Source organism: Elephantulus edwardii, unplaced genomic scaffold (genome assembly GCF_000299155.1).
Source record: "Elephantulus edwardii isolate Elephantulus edwardi_28Jun2011 unplaced genomic scaffold, EleEdw1.0 scaffold00232, whole genome shotgun sequence".
In the NCBI taxonomy this organism is placed as follows: Eukaryota; Metazoa; Chordata; class Mammalia; order Macroscelidea; family Macroscelididae; genus Elephantulus; species Elephantulus edwardii.
Genome location: NW_006399982.1, coordinates 2,946,420 through 2,952,660, shown reverse-complemented (window position 1 = coordinate 2,952,660; position 6,241 = coordinate 2,946,420). Strand labels below are relative to the sequence as shown.

Here is a 6,241-nt window from a genome sequence, read left to right as displayed (position 1 = left end):
ACCAGTCAGATCTGATTTGACGGTACACTCACACAAAAATAATAAAATAAAATAAAAAATTTTTAAAAAAAGTAAACTTCAAACTAGAGAGGGATATATACTTAATAGTGATTATAAAATAGATTAGTAAAAAAAAAGTTTTCTAGCCTATTAGCTCTAATTGCAGTCACATGGCTGGGAAGGAACGTACAAATAGAGTGGGTAGACTACAAAGGTGTAACTGGATGGACTTGCAATTACATACAGTTTAAATTCAATAGGTTTAGCAGATGATGGGAATTTCACTACCAGCAAGAAAGCAACAGAGAATGTGGTGCAAATCCTTCATGACCAAAATTCTTGAAAGAGATGGTGACAAACTAAGATCTACAAGACACCTTAACAGCGTCAGAGACTAACGTGGTAGCTGATCAGAGACTGCTACCCAACAGACACAGCCTTTGTCTAAGCTTAATGAAGGACTAGGGAAAAGATGCCATGAATGAAAGGAGTAAGACAGCTTTCTAATACTGACCTTTAGCCACAAGGCTGAAAGTCAGAGTGTTCAAAGCATGCCTGAGAAGTTGTCCTATCTAAAGTATTACACTATGTTCTCAATCTGAATTTTAACTGTTATATTCTCTAATAAATTCCACAATCAACACTCATGGTACCAGCAGTTAGGAAATCAAAAGACGAATTGCATGGGGAAAATATGGAGTCAGGGACTACTCCAAAGTGCTAAAGAATATCAGTCTGAAGACTAAGGGTGCCTGATTCAGGCATGATCTTCACAATTACTTGCTATGCATCAAACAATGACTTGGGATGAAAAAAGAAGAACTGATGGCTTTTTGAGGTATGTTGCTGGAGAAGAGTACCGAAAATACCATAGACTGTCAAGAGGACAAACAGGTCTGTCCGAGAGAGTGTGAAAAAAGGATGCTCCTTGGAGGCAAGGATTTTGCAGCTCCATCTTGTATACTCTGTGCATGTGGCCAGGAGGGACAAGCCACTGAAGAGGAAACCCATGGACGAGAAGGATTAACACTGTAACTGAGGCTATGGGGTTGGTATGTTGGAGACAGTGAGACTGGCTCATGATAGGGCAGAATTAAGAACTACTGCACATAGGGTCACTATGAGCTTCAAGTGACTCAATGGCACTAACAACCCTAACTGTGTGGCCACTGTCAACAACTTGGTGGACCCTGCATAGAATAGCAAAAGCCCTGGGAGAGGTGGTTGGTGTGAGTGTGAAGGTCATGCCTGACCTCTTAACGAACTGGTTTTGTTCTTAAGATGTTGAGGTTGAAGATTGTTTCCCCTTGTCGAGTTAGTAAAGGTCAGCCATGACCACTCATATGCCACAGCCTCAATCTTTACACAATGATAGTGTGTCCTCTAGTTTGTTGGGTGTTTGTTTGTTTGAATGCAAATGTTTTTGTTTCTTTTAGTTTCAAAAGCTAAGCTTTTTTCCTCAAAAGTAAATGCTAGAGGAACCATGACACAAGTAGAAAAAAGATTTGGACTTTGGGTTAAAAATGTGCGAACTCTGCTGAAGGAAATGTAAAACGGTTTAGCCACTTTGGAAAGCAATCTGACATTTTCTAAGAAAGTTGCAAACAAAAATACCACTTAATCCACTTATCCCACTATGAAGTATATAGTCTAAAGATATTAATAGCTGCAGCACAAACAGATGTGTGTGTGTACACACATACATACATATATATACACTACTCTATAGCAGCATTATTCACAATAACAAAGCAATGGAAACAACCTAATTGCACATCAAAGGAAGACTGGATAATTATGGCACATTCACAAAATGCACACAATGTAGTATGCAGCATTGGAAAAAAAATTTGTGAAACACTGAAAAACATGGACAAATATAGAGGACATTATGCTAAGTGAAATAAATCAATACAAAAGGACATACTGTATACAATCACTAGTATAAAAAGCTAAAGAAAGGTTTACACACAGAATCATTCAAGTATTCTACTATCAGGAAGGTCAAATGAGGGAGAGTTAAAAAGTAATTAACATTAAGATGCATTAAGACAAAGAGAATGATTAGACATTGTGGGTACTGCAATTAATGTAGTGGGTTTTTTTAATTTTTTTTGCAATTAATGTTATAAAAGAAAATGTGTGTAAGAAAAAAAGCCCATATAATTACTACTAATCATGATCACTACTAAAATGACATAAAAACCTTTTTGATAAAAAAAGTCATAATCCCAGGACTAACAAGCAGACAAAAGTAAAAAAATTTTGAAAGCTGGAAACCAGTTTAAAAGACTAAAGAAAACTTAATCCCATCCAGGGGGCCAAGGAGAAGGCTTATTTCCATCTCGAAACCACAAAAAAAACCCCTCAGAAATAGTAATCACCCAAAGTATAAATATACTGAAAATAAAATTGCTCAAAAGTCTACATAAAGAACAGTCAAAATCCCTAAAGCTCTCACTCATCTTGATGAGGAGGCCTACTATACTAGCAGAAGACTAGAGGTTTATTCTCTGCAAGCAGAGCTGAGCATGGGGAAGCTAAAGAACAAACGAAAAACAGAAACTCTCACTACTGTATAGTTAAGATACTATACTGTCTTTAAGGACACCAGCAACAAAGCCTATAAACCTTGTAGAATTCCTCTCTGGGAAAACTAATCAGCCTTCAGAGAAAAGACTAGCCAGATTACTTTACAGTAACACCCAACAATTTAAAAATGTCCTTACATACAGAACTAATTTTTCCCCCCCAGAATTAAATTTTCAGTCTGCTTAGTATCTCAGGGAAAACTACATTATAAGACTAGGTAAATGGAGTTAAATCATTTGCACCAGTAAAAACCAGGCACTGTACCTATGAATGGGGGGTAAGTAACAAGAACATAAAACCTGGCTCAACTGGGGCTATTATTTACATAGTCAAGTTAATGCAAACACTTAAAATACACCTAGATCAAAATTATAACTAAAATATGGAAGCATAGGGAGCTTATCAGAGTACCTATGGGATACAGTGTTACAGGAAAGAGAACAACTCATCTTCCATTGTACAAAATCACTTTTTATTAATACAACACAACAACAACAGCAACAAAACCAACATAAGAAATACGGAGACAAATAGCAGAAGAGTAAAAACTTTTAAATTTAGAATTCATGGAAATGTAAAATGGTATAGCCACTGTGGAAAACCGTTTGGGAGTTCCTAAAGTTAAACACAGAACTACCATATGACTCAACACTCCTAACCTTAAGTATGCATAAAAACACTCAAAAGCAGAAGCCTGGGCAACAGTGTTCACTGTAGCACTATCTGTAATAGCCAAAAGCTAGATAAGAAAATCTAACTATTCAACAATGGATAAAAACAGTATATACATGAAATACTAGTAAGCTATAAAGATAAAAGGACTAATTTACACTAGCACAAAGATGTAACTTGAAAACATTTTTCTTGATCACAAGAAGACAAACATATGATCCCAGTAACATGGCAGTTTATTTAGTTGGGAGAAGTCTTCATATGAGGAGGACTATATTTCTGTTAATGGTGATAGAATAATTTAGAAAGGGAAAGAATTGTCTAAAAGAAATATATGATCAGGCATTATTTGCATGACAGCAGTCCAGAATAAGAGGTGCATCTCAAAGGGGGGGGGGTGCAACAATGAATCTTTTTAAACAGAAAAACAAACTGAGAGGGTAGGTAGAAAAATGTACAACAATGAATGAATGGAAATCCAAGTTTTCTATAAACTTTTGTTAAAATAACAATTTTAAAAATATAATTAAAAAAAAGAAATGGATCATGATGGTGGTTGTTGTTAGGTGCCATCAAGTCAAGTATGACTCATAGCGACCCTATGAACAGCAGACCTGAACCTCATACTATCCTGTGCCATCCTCACACTTTCTGACACACTAGAGCCCATTAATTCACCTGATTGAAGGTCTTCCATTCACCAACCCTCCACCCTTCCAAGCAGCATGTCCCTCTCAGCAACATGCCTCAAGTATGTGAGGCAAAGCCTCATCATCCCTGCCTCCAAAGAGCACTCTGGCAGCACCCTCTCCAAGCCATATTTGTTTATTCTTTTGTTAGTCCATGGGATGCTCAAAGGCATCAATTCTTCTGTCATCTCTATTCACTGTCCAGCTCTGAGATGCATAGCATGCAATTGGAAAAAACATGGCCTGAATCAGACTCAACTTAGTCTTCAACTTAAAATCATTACTCCTCAATAATTTGGAGAAGTCCCTAACTGCAGACTTTCCCAGTGCAGTATGTCTCCTGAATTCCTGACTGCTGGTACCAGTGGTGGTAATTGTGGATCCAAGTAAGAGGAATCTCCTCTCCATTCACCATGATGTTGCCTGTTGTCCAGTGGAAACAATCTTTGTTTTCTTTTTTTTTTTTAATCTTTGTTTTCTTGAGATTGCAATGCAATCCATACTGAAGGCTACATTCCTTGATCTTCTGCAACAAGTGCCTTTTTAAATTATGGACAGATTAAAATAAAAAAAAGCTAAAATGTCTTACTATCATAAAGCCTTTTTTATATTGTATTTTTAGGCTTTAATTTTTTTTTCATTATTGCACATTTTCTTCTCCCCTCTTTTCCAGCCCTCCCCACAATGTACTCCCTTCTTCCAGATTGTTATACATATAATGCCTAATTACATATTCCTTTCAGACAGTTCTTCCTCTAATCAGATTTAAAGCAGTATTCATTATCTATCCACTCTTTTCCCATTCTCTCCCCAAGCTCTCATGTCTGCCCTAGTTTCTAACAGCTTTGCTTTGCAGTTTTTGTCTTCTGTGACTGGGATAGTTCACTCAGCATAAGGTCTTCCAGGCTCCCCTGTATTGTGTAATGTTTTATGAGTTCATTGTGTATCAATGCTATATAATATTCCACTGTGTCAAAGTACAAATATTCCACTGTGTCAAAGTACCAGCGTTTCCATATGTTCATTTGTTGATAAACACTTGGATTATTTCCATCTCTTTGCTATTTTGAATAACTGAACAATAAACATGGTATGCATCATACATCTGTTTGAATCATGGCTCTGGTTTTTTAGGGTATATTTTCAGTACTAGAACTGCTTAGTCAAATGGTATTTCTATTTCCAACTTTGTGAGAAAGTGCCAGTCTGCCTTCCATAGTGGCGGTATCATTTTCCATTCCCACCAGCAGCAAATGAGTTCCAATCTCTCCACAGTAACTCCAGAAACTGGCCTGCTGAGTATAATAAGCTTTTTTAAAAAACATCTATTTGTTAACAACAATAATAGAGCTGTGTAGCATTTTTTGTCTCTCACATAGAATTCCTGTTATATGTCCATGTGTTACAGGTAATCAAGGATGATTTGTTATAGCTATCCTAAGAATTATGTGTGGGAACCCTGGCAGCCAAGAAATATGTTGAGTTCCTAATTTTCTGAATGCATGATTTAAAAGCTAAAAGCTTGTATGCTCTCAGCTACAAAAAATAAAAAAGGTATTCAGTGCTAAGTGATTTTCTTGAATCTTTTTATCCTTATTAGCAAGCCACCTTTAATATATTTACATGTAAACAGTGATATTAATAGTGGTTTATAAATTACTACTAGAATATTAGTACCATTAACATAAAAATAGTGGAATAATTATAATACTAAAATTATTAATCAGCTTGGTCCCTGATTGATAGCAGAATATCTTAGTTAAAAATTATTCTGTATGATCAACTCCAAAAGAAGTATCAATTATGTTCTAAATTTTTCATGAAAAATATTTTTTCCAGTCATGACATTAAAGGATAAAAACCCTAACCAAAATGATTGAATTTTTATAACAAAAATTTCACAGTTCCTGCTAACAAAACAGAGAGCTCGAACAGCCTAGTTTGTAGGGAGGAAAAGTGCTAAAATTGCCAAAGGTCACACCTCTTTGGCAGTTCAAATCCACTAGCAACTCCAAGGAAAAAAGATGGGCAATCTCCTCCTGCATGACAGCCTTAGAAATGTAAGGAAGGTCTGCTACGAATTGATTCCATCTTGATAACCATGATAGAGACAGAACAAATCATTGATTTAAAATCAATAGATTTCAAGGCAAATTCAGAAACTAAATAAAATAGGTAAAGGACAAAATCCCAAGTGGGATTCATAACAGGTATGCAAGGATGGTTCAACATAAGGAAAACAATCAATGTAATTCATCACATCAACAAGGCAAAGAACAAGAACCATA

General features: G+C 36.0%; 1 protein-coding gene across 1 annotated transcript in view; it reads right to left on the bottom strand.

The window, feature by feature from the left end:
• UBE2R2 (ubiquitin-conjugating enzyme E2R 2) overlaps nt 1-6,241 on the bottom strand; it is a 107,984-nt gene that overhangs the window by 63,746 nt on the left and 37,997 nt on the right. The window lies entirely within an intron of this gene.